The 26,946-nt window shown below is 39.0% G+C and overlaps 1 pseudogene across 1 annotated transcript; it reads right to left on the bottom strand.

Moving 5' to 3' along the window:
* Positions 1-6,569: 6,569 nt before the first annotated feature.
* Positions 6,570-7,380, bottom strand: LOC308414651 (proteasome subunit alpha type-6-like; annotated as a pseudogene). Its single transcript has one exon. The product of its transcript is annotated as a proteasome subunit alpha type-6-like (transcript).
* Positions 7,381-26,946: the final 19,566 nt, after the last annotated feature.

Genomic DNA, 26,946 nt, shown 5'->3' on the forward strand with positions numbered 1-26,946 from the left:
AGCTTCATGTGGTCTGTGAGTTGTTTCTTGGGTATTCAGAACTTTCTGGGGCCACTATCCAATTATCAGTGACTGCATATTATGTCTGTTCTTTTGTAACTGGGTTACCACACTCAGACTTCTTATTTATATGGGTCATTACGGAAATTTAATTTCCTTAGCCTCCAGAAAATTCCTCTTACACCGAACTGACCATTGTCTACTATCAAATCAGTCACTGGAAAAGAGGTAGAAAATTTACACCTGCTCATGTTTTATTCTTTTAGGCTGGGCCTCCTTCCCTGAACAGAGAAAGCTAGGTTGCAATAAACAAAAGAAGAGGAAAATAAAGTATCACCCAACTTCTAAACAGCAAAATATGCTATCATTGGTAATTATCAATTAAAGATACATTTTATAAATAGAATCAAATGACATGACTTCACAATTACGTGTAATATAAGATGATATCATCAGTGTCAAGCACTGGTTCTCTCTAACTGTTCGATGAACAGAAAGGAGGTTTAGATGTGCAGTTCTCTCCATTCAAGTAGCGTGATCCTCCTGAAGCAGTGGTTCTCAATCTTACGTGTGGATCTCAGCAACTGGAGTGCTTGAAAAGCTATAGATATTTGGAACCCACCCCAATAGATCTGAAGTAGACTGCAAGCACATGCATTTCTAACAAGCTCTGCAGTATGCTGACGACGTGATTCAGAATAACTCTCCAGAACCACTGCCTGAGAGTAATGCATAAGCCTTGAGTATGATGAGCAGCATGCATAAACCATAGGCTTAAAACAATAACATCCTGTGCTCACTGAATGCTCACCAGTCCAACCAAATGACCTCAAAGACCAGATCTGTGGAATATATATAGCATTTCTGAACTTTTAGAGTGTTTCCAGGTTGCAGAGCCTCAGACAGAAAAGCTTCCTTCAGAGATAGATCCTTACAGGTAAGCTGGAAAGAACAGGTAGACCATCCACTGGAAGTAACTAGCTACCAACTCCCCCAACAAAGGGAAACTAAAATAGCATCCATTCACGTTTGAAATGCTTTTACTGGCTTAAAAGTCTTATAAGTTAACCATCCTTCCTTTCTCCTGTGCCTGATAAAATCATTTAAACACAGACCCCAAGCACTTACAGCTCTTTTACTTCTTTGCCAAAGGACAATTCTCCTTGATTGGTCTCTATCACAAAATCCAGAGCATAGCCCAGACAAACTGGCTAGACAGGTCTGCTGTCAACTGCTTTGCCAACAGTGGATGAAAGAAGCGGACTGGAAACTTTTTTTCTGTAACTCAATGCAACATTTTTTTTCAAAACAATATTCTAATTTGCATAGCAAGCCAAATTCTCTCTCAGAGGAGGGATAGAACACATTCCATTGTGTAAGACAATACTCAGTCATTCCCACATAGTGATGTCAGTGCCCAACAAGCAATGCTCTTTCTAACATTCTTTGTCTGCCTTGTAAAGTTCCTATTGTAAAATGTGAACGACTTCAGAATCAAGCAAGATGTTGCAAATACTTCTGTTATCATTTTTCTAAAACACAAAGAGACAAGGCTGTCACCAACTGCCTCGTTCACAACTATTTAATGACTTTTCCCTCTTGGTATGAATAGGATTTCTAAAATCTATCTTCACTTCCCAGGACTTTCTTCTCACAGGAATTCTGATTTGGACAGTTTATTTTTGCCAGCTTTTAACAGCCATGGAGCAAAGGCATTGTTTACTAAGATAAGAGGAGGCATGTCAAGGTTGTAAGACTGAACGTTAGGAGGAATTCTGAAGTTAATGGAAAACATACTGGGCATTTCATTAGGAGTACAGGAAAGAGCAAGGACAAAATATCCAACACATAAATAAATGATGGAACATGGTATGGCATAGCAGAAATCAGCATGGGCATTTTGACAAGAGCTTATTTATAATATTTCTCAAAAGCAAGGTAAAATAAAATAACTTATAAACCTCTATCTTCTGGTTTGTATAGATACTGTGAAAACTTAAGAATAAAAAAATACTGGCGAGGCATGGTGGCCTGTGCACCCAGGGTCAGAAGCAAGTGAATCTCTGTGAGTTTAATGCAGCCCTGGCTACATAATGAGTTACAATACAAGCCGAGCTATGTAATATAAAGAATTTGTCTCAAAAATAAATAAATAAAAATATAAAACCAAAAAGAATAAAGAATAATTGACTTCCCATTGAACTATAATCATGTGTTAATGTGTTCACTAGAAAGAGTTTTTAAAAACATAACAGTAAAGAAAATATAGCCCAACCTACCTAAATAAACTGTTCATTTTTAATCACTTTGACTTAGCAAATTCTAAACTAAAAAAAACAAAAAAAAAAAAAAACACAAAAAAAAAACAAAAAAAAAAACCCCAACAGTACAACAAAATAGAAATACCCTTAGTTCTTCCCATGTTCATTTGTTCCTTACTTCTTAATTTTTTCCTAATCTTCCAAATATTTTATAATTTCTATCTCCAAGCCTTATAGAAATACTCTTGTATATTTCTGTAAGAACTCAGTGATGCTGTTGCAAAGTATTTACAATTCTATAGTTTGATTGCTTGCATTTAATGGTAATTGGGAGCCATTATATTTGGAGCATATCTACCTAGGTATATACAGGTCTTGAGTAATTTTAGTGTTCTGATAGCGGTAAAACATAAGAAAATACAACAGTTTATTTTTGTCAGTTGATGGAGACTTTGGATATTTTCTATTTTTTAGGCTCACCATCATGGCCATGTTTCTTCAGCCATTAATGACATTATTTTCCTTGGGATGGTATCAAGGACAGGTCTGTGGGGTCCTAACATCAGCACACTTTAACCCTTGACATGTCCTCAAACTGTTGGCCCCAGAAGAGAGTAATTATTACTCCAAATAGTCAAGTGTGAAACTCTTTTCTTTCATTCTTGTCAAATCTCCAACTCTACATTTCCTCTCCTCCAAGAATCCCTTAAAAAACATGAAAAATAAAAAGTTTGCATAGACATAGAATGATAATATAGTGGCTATCTCTCTGCCTACCAACACCCCCATTTTTTGAAACACTGTATCTCTTTTCTATAGAAAACAGTCTTCATATATAATAGTGTAGTGAGTCATCCAGACATAAAGAAGTATCACTCTGGCTTCCATTCAGAGTCTGACAGGAGGCAATATAGACAAAAGGAGAGAAAAAAATTCTTTTTAAATAAACATGAGGAATGAGGACCAAGTTTTATTGCCTGCTGAGGTTGAAGCCAGGTAGAGAAAAAGAACAATCAAGATTTACAGAAATTCCACTTTTAGGTATAAATACCAAAGAACTAAAAACAAATCCGTTTCAACATAATTTATTTAAGTACATTTCCTGTCGCTCTGCTAAAATATTCTGAGTAAAGCAGCCCAAAGAAGAAAGGGAGGAAGGCAAGGAGAGATTGAAAGAGAGAATGGATCGATTTGCATTCTTCTACATGCAGACTGCCAGTTAGAACAGCAACATTTGTTGAGAAAGCTATATTTTTTTCCCACTGGATGGTTTTTGCTCCTTTGTCAAAGGCCAAGTTACCATAGATGTTTGGGTTCATTTCTGGGTCTTCAGTTCTATTCCATTGATACACCTTCCTGTCTCTGTACCAATACCATACAGTTTTATCACTATTTCTCTGTAATACCATCATGAGGTAAGGGATGGTGATTCCCCCAGCAGTTATTTTATTGTTGAGAATAGTTTTCAATATCCTGGGTTTTTGGTATTCCAAATGAATTAAAAATTGGTTTTTTTTTTTTGCCTTTTTTTCTAACTCTGTGAAGAATTGAGTTGGAATTTTGATGGGGATTCCATTGAATTTGAAGATTGCTTTGGAAAGATGACCATTTTTTAAAATATATTAATCCTGCCAATCCATGAGCATGGGAAATCTTCCTATCTTCTGAGATCTTCTTCAATTTCTTTCTTCAGAGACTTGAAGTTCTTGTCATACAGATCTTTCACTTGCTTGGGTAGAATTATTTTATATTATTTGTGACTATTGTGAAGGGTGTCATTTCCCTAATTTCTTTCTTAGTCTGTTTCTCCTTTTAGTAGAGAAGGACTACTGATTTGTTGGAGTTAATTTTCTATCCAGCAACTTTGCTGAAGTTGATTATTAGCTGTAGGAGTTCTCTGATGGAATTTTTGGGGTCACTTAATCATACTATCATATCATCTGCAAATAGTGATGTTTTGACATCTTCCTTTCCAATTTGCAAGTCTAACCATTCTTCTCATCCTGTACAAATCTCAAGCCCAAGTGGATCAAGGACCTTCACATAAAACCAGATACACTCAAACTAATAGAAGAGGAAGTAGGGAGGAGCCTCGAACACATGGGCACTGGGGAAAATTTCCTGAACAGAACACCAATGCCTTAGGCTCTAAGATCAAGAATAGATCTCCTAAAATTGCAAAGCTTCTGTAAGGAAAAGGACAATGTCATTAGAACAAAATTGCAACCAATAGAATGGGAAAAATCTTTATCAATCCTACATCTGATAGAGGTCTAATATCTAATATATACAAAAAACTCAATGAGTTAGACTCTACAGAATCAAATAACTCTATTAAAAAATGGGGAAAAGAGCCAAAGAATTCTCAACTGAGAAATATCGAATGTCTGAGAAGCACCTAAAGGAATGTTCATCAACCTTATTCTTCAGGGAAATGTAAATCAAAACAACCCTGAGATTCTACCTCACACCAGTCAGAATGGCTAAGATCAAAAAGTCAGGTAACAGTACATGCTGGTGAGGATGTGGAGAAAGAGGAATGCTCCTCCACTCTTGGTGGGGTTGTAAACTGGTCCAACCATTCTGGAAATCATTCTGGCAGTTCCTCAGAAAATTGGACATAGTGATACCTGAGAACCCAACTCTACCACTCCTGGGCATATACCCAAAATATATAACCACAGGGCATCATGCCACCCACATTCAGGCTGGGTTTCTCTATATCAACCTTGTCAAGATAAGCCCTTACAGGCATAAAAAGAGACCTGTTCTTCTAAGTGAATCTAAATCTTGTTGCCAATAATAACCACCACATTCAGAACAGTCAAAAGATAGAAACCATAAATGCCCACCAATAGACCAATAAATTTACAAAAGTCCCATATACATATAATAGAGTTTTGTTCAATAAAATAAATAAATAAAATACCGGCATCTTCTATAGGGTGGATAAGTTTTTAATTAATTTTAATCGTTTTTATAGTCCAGTCACTATCCCCCTCCTGTTCTGCCCTCCTCATTCCATTCCTCCTTCTTAGTCTCCAAGAAGATGTCCCCATATCCCAACAGCCCCTACATGTTGTTTTGTGACCTACAAACATATACAGTGGCACATGTGTACCTACACACACATACACACACACATACTCATACTCACACTCACATATTCTTTACATTAAACTAGTTTTAATTGCTTTGGCTTAATTAACCTGATACATTCTAGCATTCCCTTATTTTGAACTGGTTTTCTTTCAAACGGAACCGAAATATTTCTGTGTCATATAGATTCAGACACAATCTGTTATGAAGGAAACTAATATATTCCTGACACTTATTAAATGTGTAAACTTTTAAATTCTCAGTGCTTTCAAAGAATCAATGAAATCTTATTATAGTCCACTGGGGGGGGGGGGTGAGCAAAAGCTGGCAATGTCTTGAATGGATAGCATAATTCCTTAAGTACATTTAGCTGTTTGCTACAGTTCTAACTAAAACTTTCTCAGATTTATGTTATCATGTTAAGAAATGAGTGATATTTACAAGAAGATAGACATGAAAGAGAATCCATGATGATGAAAATATAGTAGAAATGATTCATTCATTCTAAAACTAAAAAGTAAAGGAAATTATTCAGTCCTAAGATAAACATAATTCTCTTATTTAAAGCACCAATCTTTATTCGGAGCATGACAATTCTTTCCAAGTTTCATTATTTCTTTTCCAATGAACCAGAAATTCCCTTCTTACTTTTTAATAAAGACATGTTTGTTGCTACTCTATTTGCCATAGCTACAAAATAGAAACAACCAAAATGCCTGTCAACTGATGAATAGATAATGAAACTCTGGTACATATGGAATACTATACAGCTGTAAAGAAAAAACAGTGAAATCATGATATTTGTAGGTAAGTGGGTGGAGCTACACAGTGAGTGAAGTGACCCAGATGAACAAAGATAAATCCTGCCTCTTCTCTCTTATCTGTGGACCCTTGCTGAGAACCTCTAGATAATCTGTAGTAACTTTAGAAACCAGGAAAGTAAAAAGCAACCATAGTTGGAGCTCTAAAGAGAAGACAATCAAGATACAGGTGCTATACAGGTGAAAATGTGAAAAACGTGGGTAAACAGGGCAATATAGAGGGATAAGGAAAAAAGAGACAATATAAAAAATGTTTGAAAAGGGCCATAGGAAAACATTAGTTTCGAATTACTTGAAAATACATAATATATATTTTTTTTTCTCTAAAAGCACTGTTTTATTTATAGAGTCCTAGCCAGTCGGCGGCAGGAGGAGAGTCTCAGGGCCTCTATCATGGTGGCTTGTTACTGAGCACACAGGCACACGGCACCATGGATCTGGAAAGCTGTAAGCGTTCAGTCTCTCTCTGCTAAAGCAACAAGGTGAGCATCAATCTCTGCTTCTGTAAGAATCCTGAATTTAGGATTTTCAACTGTAACTACTCCGACTTCTACTTCTGAAGGTTTGAAATCAATCGACAGAACAGTAGACAGGCATGTAATTGCAGTTTCCACTGTCTGTTCAAATGTCCAATCAAATTTCTTCTTCACTTTTTTTTTTTCAAGGAAGGTGGTTGACTCTGTCTGTTTAACTCCTGCTGCAGTGGCTTTAAAGCCACAGTTGTAGCCTGCAGGATCACACTTGTACACTTGAGGGCCTTGTTCTTCATCTATACCAATTAAAATCATACAACAACCAAGTGGCCTCATTTCTGCATTCTGTGTGTAGACTTGAGAAATATCAGCAATTCTTTTACACAGCATGTCCACAGGAATCTCATAGCCATATTTGTATTTCCAATTAGCTGCCTTATAGCATGCCTTCTGTACCTGGAATCTGCTGTCAGCTGTCATCCCTGTCATCACGCAGCCAATGTTTTCCGTTATCTTGAATAGGTGAGTCACTGTGCTGGAATCCAGTAGTTTGTCAGGTACTTTCTTCTGTGTGACAATAACTGTGCAGTCCTTCCCTCTGCCAGCTACAGATGTAAGTCAACCCTGGTTAATAGCCTTAAAAGCATATTCTACTTGGTAGAGTCGGCCCTCAGGAGAGAAAATAGTAATGTGACCGTCAAAACTGGCACTGGAACCACTGGACATGGCTTTCCCACTATTTCAAACACAGTCTGCACCCCGTAGCACACGGTCCAGGCACACAAACCCATCCCAGAAGTTATCAATATATAAATTTTTGTGTATAAACACACATACACACACACACATACACACATGCAGTCGGCTACATCACATACACTAATACAGCCCATGAGAGTTCTAGACTGTCTAACCAAAACTACAGTGTCAGACATGTAAAATATCTCTGATTGCTTTTCAGAGGTCTCCAAGAGACTTCTAAAACAATACAGGATATTGCAATTTTTCTTGGTTGCCTCTCCATAGTTAAAAGTAATACCATATTACTAGAGACATTACACACTTCAGACACATGACTTGGGGAATAAAGGGAAAAATGATCTCATTGCATCTAAAGATGTACGGCAGGCTGACAAGAAAAAAAAGGCAATTAACCAACATCACCTGATTGGGCTAAGGCCCACTCAATAGGAAAAATATCAAGCTTGCTACTGTAAATCTAGAAGACAAAGAACATAACCAAAAAATGTCAGGGGATTATAATTCCTTCAGAGTACAGGTATGCTTCTACAGCAAGCAAAGAACATCCTAACACAATTTCAACAAAAGAAAATAACCTTAAATCCAATCTTATAACAATGATAGAGGCCTTTATAAAGGAAATAAATTAATCCCTTATACAGGAAATTAAATAAAACAGGTAGCTGTTTAAAGAGGAAACAAATAAATCCCCTAAAGAAATACTGAAAAATACAATTAAACAGGGGAAAGAGATAAAACTGTGCAAGACCCGGAAGCAGAAATAGAAGCAATAAAGAAAACACAAACTAGGGAATCCTGGAGATAGAAAACCTAGTGAAAATAACAGGAACAACAGATACAAGCATTACCAAAATAATACAAGAAACAGAAGAAAGAACTTCAGGTACAGAGGATACAATAGATGAAATTGATATATCAGTCAAAGAAAATGTTAAATCTAAAAAATTCTTGACATAATACATTCAGGAATTCAGATATCATGAAAAGACCTAACTTAAAATAAAAAGGAAGGTGAAGAGTTCCTGCTCTGAGATCCAAAAAAATATTTTCATCAAAATCATAGAAAACTTTCCCAAACCAAAGAAAGAGATGCCTATAAATATACACGAAGCTTATAGAACACCAAATAGACTGGACCAAAAAAGAAAATCCTTCCACAACATGTTAATCAAAAGAACCCTACAAAACATAAAATATTAAAAGTAGCAAGGGGAAAAGGCTAAGTAACTTACCAAGGCAGACCTATCAGAATTACATCAGAGAAACATTAAAAGCTAGAAGGGCCTGGAAAGATTTCTTGCAGCTTCCAAAAAACACATCCAGACCACTATACAAAGCAAAATTCTCAATCCCCATAGATAGAAAAATCAAGATTTCAAAGCAAATGCAATTTCAATATATATATATATATATCCACAAATCCAGCCCTACAGAAAATACTAAGAGAAAAAAATCCGACCAAGGGAGAATAACTATATCCAATAAAACATATGAAACAAGTAACTCCATACCAGCAAAAACAAGAAAAGCACGTGTACATACATGAGCACACACACACATACACGCACACAGAGAAACACACACAAATACCACAAGCATCAAAATAACAGGAAATAACAATCACTGGCTATTAATATCTCTTAACATCAATGGACTCAATTCCCTAATAATAAGACACAGGCTAAGCAAATGGATGGGAAAACAGGATCCATCATTCTGCTGCATAAGAAACACACCTCAGCAATGAAGACGTCAGAGTAAAGGGGTACAATTTTTTTCTAAGTAAACAGACCCCAAAGGAAATCAGAGTACCCTTTCAAATATACACATATTAGACTTTCAACCAAAATGAATCCAAAGAGACAGGAAAAGATAATTCATATTTATCAAAGGAAAAATTCTACCAGGATGATATCTCAATTCTGAACATCTATGACCCAAACACAAGGGCACCCACATTTGTAAAAGAAACATGCTAAAGCTTAAATTTAACATTGAAAGCAACTACAGAGGGAGGGAGGGAGCGACTTGGAAGGGAAAGAGGACAGGAGGGTGGGGAGAGAGGAATAGGATGGAAAAGGACTGAAGGGCCTGCAGAAAGAATGGAAACAGGCAACCTCGGGAGGTAGGAGGTTGGGAGGACCCTCCAGAAAGTACCAGACATCTGGGAGGTGAGAGACTCTCAGAACTCAAAGAGAGGGACCCTAGATGAAATGCTCTACAGCAGACAGAAAGAACTTGTAGAGCCCACCTCCAGCAGAAAGATGGGGCATCAAGTGAAAAGTGAAGTTGCTAGCCCACTGTCAAAACGCTGACCCATAATCATTTCTGTCTGAAAGAACTGCAGGGATGGAAATGGAGAAGAGCCTGAGAAAAAGAAGGTGCAGCAACAGGCCCAAAGTTGAATCCAGCTCAAGAGGAGGCCCCAAGGCCTGACACTATTAATGAGGCTATGGAGCACTCACAAAAAGGGACCTAGCATTACTGCCCTCTGAAAGACCCAACAAACAGCTGAAAGAGTCAGATGCAGATATTTGCACCAAACCAATGACCAGAAGCTTCTGACTCCTGTGGCTGAATTAGAAAAAAGCTGGAGGAAGCTGAGGAGGGTGAACCTGTAGGAAGACCAGCAGCCTCAATTAACTTGGACCACTGAGATATCTCAGACACTGGATCACTAACTAGGCAGCGTAAAATACCCGATATGAAGTCCCAACACATATACAGCAGAAGTCTGGGTTCAGTCAGAGAAGATGCACTTAACCCTCAGTAGACTGGAGGCCACAGGGAGTTTAGAGGTCTGATGTGAGGGTGAGTGGGGTGGGGACAGCCTCGTGGAGACAGGGTACAGGGATGAAGTATGGGGTGTGGAACAGTTGGAGGATGAACCAGGAGGAAATAAAATAAAATCTGGAGTGAAAAAAAGAAAGAAAGAAAAAAGAAATTGAAGACCTTCTAGAATTCAATGAAAATGAAGGCACAACATACCCAAATTTATGGAACACAATGAAAGCAGTGCTAAGAGTAATGTTCATAGCTTTAAGTGTCTACATAAAGGAAGTAGAGATGTCTCATAGTAGCAAGTTAAAAGTACACCTGAAAACCCTAGAAAACAAAAGAAGCAACAAACAGCAGAGGAGTAGAACTCGGGAAATAATTAAGATCAATGCTGAAATCCATCAGTTAAAAACAAAAGAACACAAATAATCAGTGAATCCACGAGTTTTTTTTTTTTTTTTTTTTTTTTTTTTTTTTGTAAAGAAAATCAACAGCATAGGCAAACCATTAGCCAAGCTAATAAAAGACAGAGAGGGGGAGGGGGATGGAAAGGGAGGGAGAGAGAGAATAGTCAAATATACAAAATCAGAAGAAAATGGGAGACATAATAACAGACACTGAAGAATTCCAAGAATTATTATGTCTTACTCAAAAGCCTATACTCCACAAAATTGGAAAATCCTAAAGACATGGAGGATTTTCTAGACAGATACCAATTACCAAAGTTAAGTCAAGATCACACAAAGTATTTAATCAGCACTGTAACTCTTAAGAAGAAGCGATTAAAAGTCACCCAACCCCCCCGAAAAATCCCAGAACCAGATGTTTTAGTACAGAGTTCTACCAGAGTGAACACCAGTTCTTCTCAAAATATTCCACATAATAGAAACCGACAGAACACTGTCAAACTCATTCTATGCGGCTGTAGTAACCCTGTATAGTGGCTGGTTTTGTGTCAACTTGACACAAGCTGGAGTTATCACAGAAAAAGGAGTCTCTGTTGAGGAAATGCCTCCAAGAGATCCAGCTGTAAGACATTTTCTCAACTAGTGATCAAGGGGGAAGGGCCCAGCTCATTGTGGGTGGTGCCATCCCTATGTTGGTAGACCTGGGTTCTATAAGAAAAAAAGCTGAGCAAGCCAGGGGAAGCAAGCCAGTAGGCAACATCCTTCCATGTCCTCTGCATCAGCTCCGGCTTCCTGACCTGCTTGAGTTCCAGTCCTGGCTTCCTTTGGTGATGAAGAGCTATATTGAAGTGTAAACTGAATAAGCCCTTTCCTCCCCAACTTGCTTCTTGGTCATGATGTTTGTGCAGGAATAGAAACCCTGACTAAGACAAATTGGTACCAGCAGAGTCGGGTATTCTTGTGGCCACCTGATCATGTTTTGGGGAGGACTGTGGAAGAAATGTGGAACTATGATCTAGAAGAGCCATTGAGATATTAAGAGCTCTGTGGGATGTTAGTAGGAGCTTGGAAGATAATGTTAAGAACAGCACAGAAGATAGAAGCCTGGCTTGTGAGATTTCAGAGGGAAGATTAAAGACTCTTATCAGGACCATTACTGTTTTGATTATGAAATTTCTGTGGTTTTGGTTAGCTGGGGCTGCAGAATCAGCCGTGGTTAACAAGATACCAGAACTACTAAAACAAAAACCTTTGCATTACTGAGACTATTGATATTGGTCAGGTGGAGCCAAGAAATTAGTGGTCATTAAGAAGAGACCATTGAAGTGGAATCTTCTGGCAACTGTTTTCTGAGAGCACAAAGAAGCTGTGTTCCAGAGATAGCCAAGGTTGTACCTCATGCTGTGGTTGGACTTGATTATGTGTAAGAGTCACCCAGGTGGTACTGGTTTTGAAGGCATGAAGGGGTCATGGAGAGCAGCTGAGGCTTGGCACTGTGAGAGGCCATGGAAGGCCACTGGTGAAGGTGCAGCCTCAGTTGCAATTAATGCCCCAACACTGAAGGACTTGCAATGGAGTTGAGGCTTGGCACCATGAAGAGAGCTTATGAGAGGCTATTGGTGAAGCCTAGTTGCTGCAGAAGACAGCATTGTTTTGGAGGCCAGTACCATGGTATGACCACTAGAAATGGCAGCAGCAGTGGAGATCAGGCAGCTGGAGCCTAGAAGACAAGGTGTGTGCTACAAAGGGCAGAGCTGGTGAGATGAGATGTTCATAAGTGGATCCCAGACAGTGATGGTTAAAGTTTGATTTTGCTTTTGATTGTGACTGTGTCCTGATATTTTTCCCTCTTGAAGGAAGAAAGTATTTGGGGCTAGTATCCACTTATGAGTGTGTACATACTATGATAGCAAAAAACATTCTTAACAATAAAAAGACTTCCAGGGAAATCATTATCAATGACCTCAAACTGTATTACAGATCAATTGTGATTAAAAACTGCATGGTATTGGTACAGAGACCGGCAGATTAATTAAATAAAATTGAAGACACAGAAATGAACCCACACACATATGGTCACTTGATCTTTGACAAAGGAGCTAAAAACATTCAATGCAAAAAGATAATCTCTTTAACAAATGGTCCTGGTTCAACTGGCAGTCAGCATGCAGAAGAATACATATCGATCCATTCTTGTCTCTTTGTTCAAAGATCAAGTCCAAGAGGATCAAAGACCTCCACATAGCACCAGGTACACTGAAACTATTAGTGGGGAAGGGCTTAGAACACATGGGCACAGGGGAAATGTTCCTGAACTGAATACCAATGGCTTATGCTCTAGGATCAAGCATAGACAAATGGGACCTCATGAAATTGCAAAGCTTCTGTAATGCTAAGGACACTGTCAAAAGGACAAAATGACAACCAACAGAATGGGAAAATATCTTTACTAATCCTACATCTGATAGAGGGCTAATATCCATTATATACAAAGAACTCAATAAGTTAGACTCTAAAGAATCAAATAATCCTATTTAAAATGGGGTACAGAGACACAGAGATGCTTTTCCACCTGGACCAGCAGATAACCTGGGGCACAGGCCTAATGAGGCTGCGCAGTGAGCATCCAGAGCACACAGAGTGCTTGGCTGTGGTACTTGTGGCAAAGGTTCCTTTCTGGCTCAGAGTAAAAGGGTATCAGATTCTGTCGGGGAAAGGCTGTTTTTGTAGACTAGACACCCAGGTGTTCTTCCACCTAAACTAGCAGATAACGTGGGGTATAGGCCTAGTGAGGTTTCACAGTGAGTACCCAGAGCACAGAGAGTGCTTGGCAGTGGTGCCTGAGCCTGTGTCAGAATCCTGATCTGTCTGGGAAAGGCTTTTCTGAAAGATCAGGCCCACAGGCACTTTTACACCTGGAAAAGAGGTGAGCCTGACACTTATGCCCAGGGAGGGCACACTGGGAGTTCTCAGTGAGCAGAGAGAGTGCTGTGCTCCCTGGAAAGGGGTCCTTTTACCCTAGAGAAAAAGCCAGGTCCCCACCACTAGTACTCAGGACAGTGGGCAAAGGGCTGAGCTCCCAGTACTGGTTTTGAAGGAATGAAGGGGTCATGGAGAACAGCTGAGGCTTGGCACTGTGAGAGGCCATGAAAGCCCACTGGTGAAGTTGCTCCAAATATAAGAGCACACATATTCATAAAAGAAACCCTACTAAAGCTCAAAAAATACATTGCACCCCACACAATAATAGTGGGAGACCTCAATACCCCACTCTCATCAATGGATAGATCATGGAAACAGAAATTGAACAAGTATGCAGTGAAACTAGCAGAGTTTATGAACCAATTGGAATTAATAGACATCTACAGAACATATCATCCTAAAACAAAAGGATACACCTTCTTCTCAGCACCTCATGGCACCTTTTCCAGAATTGACCATATAGTCAGTCACAAAACAAGCCTCAATAGATATAAGAAGACTGAAATACTCCCATGCATCCTATCAGATCACCATGGACTAAGGCTGGTCTTTAATAACAACAGAGGCAACAAAAATCTCACATGCACATGGAAGCTGAACAATGCTCTACTCAATGATAGCAAGGTCAAAGAAGAACTAATGAAAGAAATTTAAATTTTTCTAGAATTTAATAAAAATAAAAGCACAACATACTCAAACATATGGAACACAATGAAAGCAGTACTAAGAGGAAAAGTCATAGCTCTGAGTGCCTCCAAAAAGAAACTGGAGAAAGCATACATTAGCAACTTGACAGCACAGCTGAAAGCTCTAGAACAAAAAGAAGCAGATGTACCCAAGAGGAGTAGACAGCAGGAAATAATCAAATTCAGAGCAGAAATTAGCCAAGAATAAACAAAAAGAACCATACAAAGAATCAGCAAAACCAGGTGCTGGTTCTTTGAGAAAATGAACAAGATCGATAAACCCTTAGCCAGACTAACTAGAGTGCAAAGAGAGAGTATCCAAATTAACAACATCAGAAAGGAAACCAGAGTTATAACAACAGACACAGAGGAAATTGAAGAAATCATCAGATCCTACTACAAAAACCTATAATCAACAAAACTGGAAAATCTTGAGAAAATGGATACATTTCTAGACAGATTCCAGACACCAAAGTTAAATCAGGACCAGATAAACCATTGAAACAATCCCATAACACCGAAAAAAATAGAAGCAGTCATCAAAGACTCCCCCCCTCAAAAAAAAAAAAAAAAAAAAATCCCAGGACCAGATGGCTTCAGTGCAGAATGCTATAAGACATTTATTGATGACCTAATACCAATACTCTACAAACTATTCCACAAAATAGAGTCAGATGGAACACTACTTCCAATTCCTCCTTGGAAGCCACAATAACTGTCATACCTAAACCACATGAAGACCCTATAAGGAAAGAGAACTTCAGGTAGAGGCTGAGCAACTGTGACCGGGAACATATCTTAGGAACTTCTGTTTCCAACCGGAGGCCACTTCAGGATGCAGAGCGGAGCCTGGCCCATCTGCCATCCAGAACGGCAGCTCGTAGAGGCTGAGCAACTGGTGAGTGGGAGACCTAGGCTGCTGGGGAGCGGAGGGATCTCTGCGGGGTGCACACGGAAAGTTCACCCCCTGCCTTGACCTGCCCTGTCCTGCCAGATCCAGTGACCGGGAACAGATCTTAGGAACTTCTGTTTCCACCCGGAGGCCACTTCAGGACGCAGAGCGGAGCCTGGCCCATCTGCCACCCAGAACGGCGGCTCGTACAGGCTGAGCAACTGGTGGGTGAAAGACCTGGGCTGCCAGGGAGCAGAGAGATCTCTGAGGAGTGCACACAGAAAGTGCAGCCCCTGCCTTGCCCTGCCCCGCCCTGACTGATCCAGCTACCAGGAACAGAACTTTGGAACTTCTGTTCCCACCCGGCAACTCTGACAGGGCTTGACCCACCGGCCACCTGGACCAGTGGAGATCCAGGGACACAGATCAGATACAAGGGAAAGGCAAGAACATATCACTGACAACAAAATGGCAAGAGGAAAGCGAAAGAGTATATCCCAAGGAAACCAAGACAACCTGGCAACACCAGAACCCAGCTCTCCCATAACAGCAAACATCGGAATTCCAAACACTCCAGAAAAGGAAGACACAGACCTGAAATCATACCTCAAGATGCTGATAGAGATACTTAAACAAGAACGGGAGGAAAAGCAAAAAGATTCAGAAGCTTTTAAAGAGGAAACAAGAAAAACACTCAAAGAACTCAAAGAACTAGAGGAAAACAGAATCAAAGAGATGAAGGAATGGAAGAGGGAATTTAAAACGGAAATTGACACAATAAAGAAAACACAAAAAGAGATAACCGTAGAGGTAGAACACCTAAAAAAGAAATCAGAAAGCACAGAAGTAAGCATTTTCAATAGATTACAAGAGATGGAAGAGAGAATCTCGGGGGCAGAAGACAACATTGTAAACATAGACAAAACAGCCAGAGAAGATGCAAAAAACAAAAAGATCCTATCCCAAAATGTCCAGGAAATCCAGGACACAATGAGAAGACCAAACCTAAGGATAATAGGAATAGAAGAGGGAGAAGAGTATCAACTAAGAGGCACAGTAAATATCTTAAACAAAATCATAGAAGAAAATTTTCCTACCCTCAAGAATGAGATGGCCACAAGCATAAAATGGCGACATAACAACTGAAACTGAGGAAATTCAAGAAATCATCAGATCCTACTACAAAAACTTAAACTCCACAAAATTGGAAAATCTGGAGGAAATGGACGAATTCCTAGACAGATACAAGATCCCAAAGTCAAAGCAGGACCAAGTAAACCATCTAAATAACCCTATAACACCTAAAGAAATAGAAGAAGTCATCAAAAGCCTCCCAACCAAAAAAAGCCCAGGTCCAGATGGGTTCAGTGCAGAATTTTATCAGACATTTATTGGGGATATAACACCAATACTCTCCAAACTATTCCAAAAGATAGAATTAGATGGAATATTACCAAACTCATTTTTTGAGGCTACAATAACCCTCGTACATAACCACACAAAGACCCTACAAGGAAATAGAACTTCAGACCAATCTCACTTATGAACATTGATGCAAAAATACTCAACAAAATCCTTGCAAACCGAATCCAAGAACACAATAAAACGATCATTCATCATGACCAAGTAGGCTTCAACCCTGGGATGCAGGGATGGTTTAATATAAGGAAATCCATCAATGTAATCCACCATATAAACAAACTCAAAGGGAAAAAAAAAAAGCATGGTCAGCTCACTAGATGCTGAGAAAGCAGTTGACAAAATTCAAGACCCCTTCATGTTAAAACTTTTGGAAAGAACAGGAATCCAAGGCCCATACCTAAACATAATAAAAGCAATATACAGCAAACCAACAGCCAACATCAAACTTAATGGCGAGAAACTTGAAGCAATCCCACTAAAATCAGGGACTAGACAAGGCTGCCCACTCTCCCCCTACCTATTCAACATAGTACTGGAAGTCCTGGCTGGAGCAATTAGACAGCAAAAGGAGATCAAGGGGATACAAATCGAAAAGGAAGAGATAAAACCATCACTCTTTGCCAATGACATGGTAGTGTACTTGTGTGACCCCAAAAATTCCACCAGAGAAATCCTACAGCTGATAAACAAGTTCAGCAAAGTGGCTGGATACAAAATTAACTTGAACAAATCAGTAGCCTTCCTATACTCAAAGGACAAACATGTGGAGAAAGAAATTAGGGAAAAGGTACCCTTCACAATCATCACAAATCTATGAAATACCTTGGTGTGACTCTAACTAAGCAAGTGAAGGACCTGTATGACAAGAACTTCAAACCTCTAAAGAAAGAAATTGAGGAGGATCTCTGAAAATGGAAAGTTCTCCCATGCTCATGGATTGGAAAGATCAACATCTAAAAAATGGCCATTCTACCAAAAGCAATCTACAGATTCAATGTAATCCCCATCAAAATTCCAACCCAGTTCTTTAAGGAATTGGAAAGGTCAATGTGCAATTTTATATGGAATAACAAAAGACCTAGAATAGCGAAATCCATCCTCAACAACAAAAAAACATCTGGGGGAAAACTATTCCTGACCTCAAGCTATATTACAAGGCAATTGTGTTGAAAACTGCATGGTACTGGTACAGAAATAGGCATGTGGATCAATGGAATAGAATAGAAGATCCAGAAATGAGCCCTCAAGTATATGGTCACCTGGTTTTTGACAAAGGAGCCGTAAACATTCAATGGAAAAAGGACAGCCTATTCAACAAATGGTGCTGGTCCAACTGGCACTCAGCATGCAAAAGAATGAAAATAGACCCTTTCTTATCTCCTTGTACAAAGCTCAAGTGTAAGTGGATCAAAGATCTCCACATTAAACCAGATACACTGAAATTATTAGATAAGAAAGTAGGGAAAACTTTAGAACATATAGGCACAGGAGAAAATTTCCTGAACAAAACACCAATGGCTCAAGCTCTAAGGTCAAAGATTAACAAATGGGACTTAATGAGATTGCAAAGTTTCTGTAAGACTAAGGAAATTGTCAAGAAAACAAAAAGGCAACCAACAGAATGGAAAAGATCTTTACCAACACCACATCAGATAGAGGCCTAATATCCAAGGTATACAAGGAACTCAAAAAGCTAGACACCAGAGAATCAAATAACCCTATTAAAAAATGGGGTACAGAGCTAAACATAACGTTCTCAGTAGAGGAACACCGAATGGCTGAGAAACATCTGAGGAAGTACTCGACATCTTTAGCCATCAGAGAAATGCAAATCAAAACAACCCTGGGATTCCACCTCACACCAGTCAGATTGGCCAAGATCCAAAACTCAGATGACAGCAGAAGCTGGTGAGGTTATGGAGAAAGAGGAACACATTTCCACTGTTGGTGTGGTTGTAAACTGATACAACCACTCTGGAAATCAGTCTGGTGATTCCTCAGAAAATTGGACATAGTACTACCTGAAGACCCAGCTATTCCACTTCTGGGCATATACCCCAGAGACACTTAATACACAACAAAGATATATGCACCACAATGTTCATAGCAGCTCTATTTATAATAGCCAGAAGCTGGAAAGAACCCAGATGTCCTTCAGAAGATGAATGGATGCAAAAATTGTGGTACATTTATACAATGGAATACTACTCAGCCACCAGAAACAATGACTTAACCAAATTCTTATGAAAATGGCTGCATCTAGAGAAGATCATCCTGAGTGAGATAACCCAGTCACAAAAGAATAGACATAATATGCAGTCACTGATATTGGGATGCTAACCCCAGAGGCTTGCACTCCCCCAGAAACAACTCACAGACTGTATGAAGTCCAAGATATAAAGAAAACAAACAAAAAAAATATGTATTTACAAAACAAGAAGACTTTGACTATTTCCATGTTGCGTTTTGTTTTGCATGTACTTTATGCTCATTGTAACTATTAGGTTTTCAATGCATACTGTCAAGCCCTTGAAAAAATCAAGTACTGACTAAAAAATATATTCACATAGTTTTATGTAAAAATTATTTTAATATCTGAAAAAACAGTACTGACAAAAATGTATAATTTTACGCAAAAAAATGTTGAAAATCTGTACATTTATCTTTGCTTTGTAAAATAAAGTCGTTTTTTTTTAAAAAAAAAAAAAAAAAGGAAAGAGAACTTCAGACCAATCTCCCTTATGAACATTGATGAAAAATATTCAATAGAATGCTTGCAAACCGAATCCAAGAACATATCAAAACAAGCATTCACCATGATCAAGTAGGCTTCATCCCTGAGATTCAGGGATGGTTTAATATATGGAAATCCATCAATGTAATCCACCATATGAACAAACTCAAAGAAAAAAACTACATGGTCATCTCACTAGATGCTGAGAAAGCATTTGACAAAATTCAACACCCCTTCATGTTAAAAGACTTGGAAAGAGCAGGAATCCAAGGCCCATACCTAAACATAATAAAAGCAATATACAGCAAACCAATATCCAACATCAAACTAAATGGTGAGAAACTTGAAGCAATCTCACTAAAATCAGGGACTAGACAAGGCTGCCCACTCTTCCCCTGCCTATTCAACATAGAACTGGAAGTCCAGGCCAGAACGATTAGAAAGCAAAAGGAAAGCAAAGGGGTACAAATTCGAAAGGAAGAAGTAAAAATATCACTATTTGCAGATGACATGATACTATAATTAAGTGATCCCAAAATTCCACCAGAGAACTTTTCCAGCTGATAAATAACTTCAGCAAAGTGTCTGAATATAAAATTAACTCAAGCAAATCAGTAGCCTTCCTCTACTCAAAGGACACACATGTAGAGAAAGAAATTAGGGAAAAGGTACCCTTCACAGTAGTCACAAACAATATGAAATACCTTGGTGTGACCCTAAGTAAGCAAGTGAAGGATCTGTATGACAAGAACTTCAAATCTCTGAAAAAGGAAATTGAAGATAATCTCAGAAGATGGAAAGATCTCTCATGCACATGGATTAGAAGGAACAACATTGTAAAAATGGCCATCTTACAAAAGCAATCTACAGATTCAATAAAATCCCCATAAAAATTCCAACTCCATTCTTTATAGAGTTGGAAAAAGCAACTTACAAATTCAACTGGAATAACAAAGAGCCCACAATAGGGAAATCTATTCTTGAAAGCAAGAAAACATCTGTGGGAATCACTATCCCTTACCTCAAGCTATATTACAAGGCAATTGAGTTAAAAACCACCTGGTACTGGTACAGAGATAGGCAGGTAGATCAATGGAACAGAATAGAAGATCCAGAAATGAGCCCTCACACATATGGTCACTTAAATTTTGACAAAAGAGCTAAACACATTCAATGGAAAAAGGACAGCCTCTTCAACAAATGATATTGGCTCAACTGACAGACAGCATGCAGAAGAATGAAAATAGATTTTTTCTTATCTCCTTGTACAAAGCTCAAGTGCAAGTTGATCAAAGATCCCCACATAAAACCAGTTACACTGAAACAATTAGAAGAGAAAGTGGGGAAAACCTTAGAGCACATAGGCACAGGGGAAAATTACTGAACAGAACACCAATGGCTGGTGATCTAAGAACAAGAATTGATATATTGGACTTAATGAAATTGCAAATAATGGGGTACAGATCTAAACAAAAATTCTCAATTGAGGTATATCAAATGGCTGAAAAGCACCTAAGGAATTGCTCAACATCCCTACCCATCAGGGAAATGCAAATCAAAACAACCCTGAGATTCCACCTCACACCATTCAGAATGGCTAAGATAAAAAACTCAGATGACAGCAGATGCTGGCGAGGATGTCGAGAAAGAGGAACAATTCTCCACTGTTGGTGAGATTGTAAGCTAGTACAACCACTCTGGAATTCAGTCTGGAGATTCCTCAGAAAATTGGACATAGTACTACCTGAAGACCCAGTTGTTCAACTTCTCAGCATATACTCAAAAGATGCTCCAACATACAATTAGAACACATGCTCCACCTTGTTCATAGCAGCCTTATTTATAATAAGCCAGAAGCTGTAAAGAACCCAGATGTCCTTCAGTAGATGAATGGATACAGAAATTGTGGTATATTTACACAATGTAGTATTACTCAGCTATTAGAATGAATGACTTTATGAAATTCCTAGGAAAATCGATGTATCTACAGAATATCTTCTGGAGTGAGGTAACCCAGTCACAAAGGAACAGACACAATATGCAGTCACTGATAATTTTATACTAGCCTCAGAATACACAAGAAACAACTCACAGACCATATGAAGCTCAAAAACAAAAACAAAAAAAAAAATGGCCAAAAAGTGGAACTCTCAGTCCTTCTTAGAAAAAACAAAACACGGTACACTGAAACTATTAGAAGAGAAAGAAGGGAAAATCATAGAACACATAGGCTCAGGGGAAATTTTTCTGAACAAAACACCAATGGGCTGTGCTCTAAGAACAAGGATTGATATATTGGACTTAAAGAGACTGCAAAGTTTCTGTAAGGCTAAGGATACTGTCAAGAAAACAAAATGGCAACCAACAGATTGGGAAAAGATCTTTACTAACCCCACATCTGATAGAGGTTTAATATCCAATATACATAAAGAACTCAAGAAGTTAGATGCCAGATAATCGAACAATCCTATTAAAAATGGAGTGCAGAGCTAAACAAAAAATTCTCTATCGAGGAATGTCGAAGTGCTTAGAAACCTCTAGAGATGTGCTCAGCAACCCTAGTCATCAGGGAAATGCAAATCAAAACAACAGTGAGATTCTACTTCACACCAGTCAGAATGGCTAAGATCAAAAACTCAGATGACATCAGATGCTAGTGAGGATGCAGAGAAAGAGGAACACTCCTCCACTGTTGGTAGGATTGTATACTGATACAACCACTCTGGAAATCAGTCTGGAGGTTCCTCAGAAAATTGTATATAGTACTACCTGAAGACCCAGTTATTCCACTTCTGGGCTTATACCCCAGAGATGCTCCAACATACAACAAAGACACATGCACCACAATGTTCATAGCAGCTCTATTTATAATAACCAGAAGCTGGAAAGAACCCAGATGTCCTTCAACAGAGAAATGGATACAGAAATTATAATACATATACATAATGGTGTACTACCATGTTAATAAACCAGTGACTTCATTAAATTCCTAGGCAAGTGGATGGAACTTGAAGCTATCATTCTGAGTGAGGTAAACCAGTCACAAAAGATCACTGAAGCTGGAGTTATCACGGAGAAAGGAGCCTCAGTTGAGTAAATGCCTCCCTAAGATCTATCTGTAAGGGATTTTTCTCAACTAGTGTTTAATGGGGGAGAGCCCAGCCCATTTTGGGTTGGGACATCCCTGGGCTGGTAGACCTGGATGAGTTTTTTAAGAAAGCAGGTTGAGCAACCCAGGGGAAACCTGTAAGCCACGTGCCTTCATGGCCTTTGCAACTGCTTTTGCTTCCTGACCTGCTTGAGTCCCAGTCCTGACTTCCTTTGGTGATGAACATCAATATGGAAGTGTAAGTTGAATAAGCCCTTTTTCTCCCCAACTTGCTTCTTGGTCATGATGTTTTGTGCAGGAATAGAAACCCTAACTAAGAAAACTAGTATGTCCTTTTTCTCCCGAGGCTCAAGTATCCCGGGACCAATTTCTGTAATTAAGACCCAGGGTTAAATTTCCAAGGATTCCTTTCATCCTGATTCAGAAGTCTCAGTGAAAGGCAAGCTGTCCCCAAGCATGTGACCTATGATGAAAAGATCACCCTTGATATGGAAGGAGATGAGAAAGGGGGAGCAACCAAACACGATACCCTTTACATTTCCAGAGCAAACACCAAGGTATAAGTTACATTCCAACTCTTGCTACCCATTCAAATTGTTCAATTTGACCTGAGAATTCCATTTTATCTCCTGTTTCATCTTGAAAGCTTAGATGGCACACTGATGTATTGTGACCTCTGGGTAGGGGAGAGTATAGGCAAGCAAGGTATTCTCAGTTCTTATCTGAAGAAAATTTCCTAATTTCCTCCAGCCGTCACAGGCTGCCCACTGGGTTGCTGTTTGTATAAGATAGATAGTTCCCTCCTTCTCTCTTTCTCCCCTCTCACTCCCTATCCCTCCTTCTTTCTCTCTGTCTCCTATTCTGCCCATCTGCCTACTGTTAACTTCAGCTTTAACTTGAGAGCATTAGGGAAAATGGGCTATATGGAAGGCCATGTTACATCACAGGTATTGCTGTCTGAGAATTCAGAGAGTTTTCCCAAGTACAAGGGAACTTGCCTCAAGGAGAGGCTTTGTCCAGTCCTGAATCTCTCACAGGCTTTCCCCATACCCTTAAAGTACCTAAGTGGACTACATACTACCTATCTTCATATATATGTAGAATCTCCAGATGACAACAGAGGCAGTAAGAAGTATGGGAGTGAACTAGAGATGTCTCTAGTATCCTAGCTTCAGGGTTGTTTCCACCAGGCTCCATTGTTTAACTAGGGGCCCATGTAGATTGTCCTGAAGCTGTTTGTATTTTAATGTTAATTCCACTTCCCCAAGGAGGGTTGCCTAGTCACATGACTCCAACTGAACCTTCCTATTTTAATTAGTAAAATAAATGAAAGCCAGTGACTGGGTGGGGTAAGGGAGGTGGAGAGGGCTGAGGATGGAGGGTGAAGGTCATGGCAAGGTGGAGGTTCCCAGGGACCAGCTAGACCCAACTGATATTAATTGGTGTTAAATAGCTATGAACATTAAAGATTTTATAGGTCTAGTATCTCTTATAGAAGGGCAGTTTATATCTTTGTCTATTTGATGTAATCTTGTTGTGTGGAGGGTTTGTGGATTGAGAGTTGAATATATAAACTTGTATAAAAAGCTATTAGGCTATAGCGTTGTATTTTTGTGGGATATTGGAGCAGGGAAACACCCTGGAACAGAGGCAGAGGACAGGCAGTGGAAAACCACCAGGGAAGGGAGTTGCGTGGACAAGTTGGGCTGGTGGCTTGGGCCGGGCAACAGAAGGCATCAGGGTCGGGCCTCAGGAGGGAGACCTTAGAGCCCATAAAGAGATAAACCATTTTTTTAATGTTTACTGCAACAGGCCCATCCCAGTTCATTGGCAATCTTGGCTCAGTTCTCTTCATCTTAGGTCCTAGAAGCTAACCTCTGTCCTACACCCTTTAGGTTATTCCTACAGCCTGTGGTAATATCTTTTAGAGGCTTACATACTATTTGAGCTAGATGCTTTAGGTTAATCTCTTCAAATTACCCAGTGAGAATGTGCCAGTACACTTTGAGTCATGCATGTTCATATAATAGAGTTCTGAATTAAAACATAGTGGCATGGATTTACATCTCTGTGTATGGTTGCCTTTTTGAGGCATGTTTCCCTGTACTTGGGAGAACCCTCTGGATTCTCAGACAGCAATGTCTGTGACATAACATGGCCTTCCATCTGAGTCATTTTCCTTCATGTTCTCAATACCATTCCCATGCTGTGGTTACCTTATATTAAATATTCTCCCCTGAGACTTTGGTTAATAGCTCTCTGGACTCTTAAAATTCCTCTGGCTCCCTCAAGCCTTTTCTAGATTTTCTCCCTCTGCCTCTAGACCCCTGAGGAAAAACTGACCATTTTCTTGCACTGTTGCTTATCAAAGGATTCATTATATAGACCTCACATCTAGGAAAATCTGTTTCCTTCATTAACACTATTTCATTTTAAGGGATAATCCCATACTCCAAATGAGAATAGTGCTGCAATCAGAACAGAGGTGCTCAACAAACAACTACTGAGTGACTTCATTGTGAAAGTTAGCATTATTTCACTGCCTAAATGAACTCAGCCAAGACTTCATGCTGTACAGTCCTTCTGGCTGAGCACAATGTTGTGTCTAAAAATGCACTGGGATATAACTGTGAATCATTATTTATGAGGCCTTGATTACTCAACGGCTCATATATAATATATGTCTTGGACACAAAATCCTAGCACACAGCAGCAACAAGCTCTTTCTGAAAACATACTTCAACAAGGAAGGGTAGCCAGTTAGAACCTGGCAGCTATAGACGATAATTCTGTTATGCTTCATAGCCTCCAAATTCCTATCTTGTTTCTAAGAGATGAAGAATTTCAAGTCTCCAAGGAAAGTATATAGCATGAGAAAACTTTTCTCAGGAAACTACAGGGCCCTGGGGCCATAGTTTAGAAAACACTTAAGCAGCTGAGGCTGTTTTCAAGAATTTTTGACTGTATAAATTCCTCTTTGTCAGAGTTAGCACATATTAGTCCAAGACAGTTATTATATTTTCTGCCTATAAGCATTCATGGTGTTCTGCATCTGGTACATTTGCCAAATTGTAGATTTATTCCTACTTCTATACATCTGTTAAAAGAATGTGTGTTCCATCTCATCAGGGAGTTACTTGAAGTCACAGGTTGCTAATTCCAAATGAATAGAAACAGTGATTAATCTGGGAGATATCACTATTCATGTAACAGATGTCCATTATGATGAGTTACACATTTGTTCCATGTTTACACTAGAATATAAAAAGAAGATTCAAGTATTTTGTAAAAGAAAAGAACAAGAAAAATGGGGGTGGGAAGGTAGGGAGTTACAAAATATTTGAAAATGTTTATTCAGGTGCCAAGTTAGATGCGACAGAGACTAGCAGTATGTCTGGAAGGTGGCAGGTAAAGAGTTGAGAAAAGGTCGAGAGCTAGGGGAGAGAGGCATCTGTATCCCTGGCTTCATTTCAGGGTGTGGATATTAACTCAGTCCATCTCACTTGGCTGACAGAAGCACTAATGCCAAAACCGGCAATTTCATCAGCATCAGTTACACAGAAGATGGGATTTCAGAGGAAGGCACGAGAAAAGGGAGAATGATGCATGTGATTCTATTCAAATAATTAAAAACAAAGTTGGCAGTCTATCTTCCTGTCAAGAATAATAAATATCAGACTATGGACTTGGAAGGAGAAGTGCAAGTGGCTTCCTGCTGCTCCATATTAACTTTAGTCCAATACAAACTTAATAGTTGACTTTTCACACACACACACAAATCCATTTGAAATTGTCCTCATATATATATTTCTCTAGTTAACTCTGTGAGCAGAACAATAGATGAAGAGGCTACCAGCCTAAGGTAAATGGTGTAAGAGGACACATGTCTGGGCCACACTAAAGCTATTCACTTGGATGGTAAAAATAAAGTGTTTGTACACCCAGGTTTCTTCTTCATAGCTGATGAATGGTTTCTAATATTGTTCTATTTCTCATTATTTGCATCTTGTTCTCATAAGCTCAGAAACTAATGTGCACCCTTAAAATAGATGATAGACAGACCCGATGCATGCATATAGCATGTACAGACCAAAAATGTAATGAGTGAGGATGGACTAAAATCAATGAGTAAGATGTGCACAGAGATAGATTTTATTAACCAATGTGCTCATTATTCTGTGCATATGTTGTACTCATCAATGTGACCAAATAACTTAAAGAAGCAAAAGGTCTATTTCGCCTCATTGTTCCAGTAGACTCAGTACATGATTAATTTTCCTATGTACATGGGCACAACATCCAGGTGTACAGGATGTGCAGCAAGAGAAAAGACTGAGAATAAATTATAACTTTGAAGGCATACACCCACAATGAATATTTGTTTTTGTCACTAGGACTCAACACCCAAATGTCTCACCACTTTTCAAGCAAATGACACAGGTAAAGAACCAAGCATGCAATAAACAAGCTTGTGCAGTGTATTTATATTCACACCACAACATTCTGTCTTGGATCTTAAA

The sequence above is a fragment of the Micromys minutus genome (assembly GCF_963924665.1).
Source record: "Micromys minutus genome assembly, chromosome: X".
Taxonomy (NCBI): domain Eukaryota; kingdom Metazoa; phylum Chordata; class Mammalia; order Rodentia; family Muridae; genus Micromys; species Micromys minutus.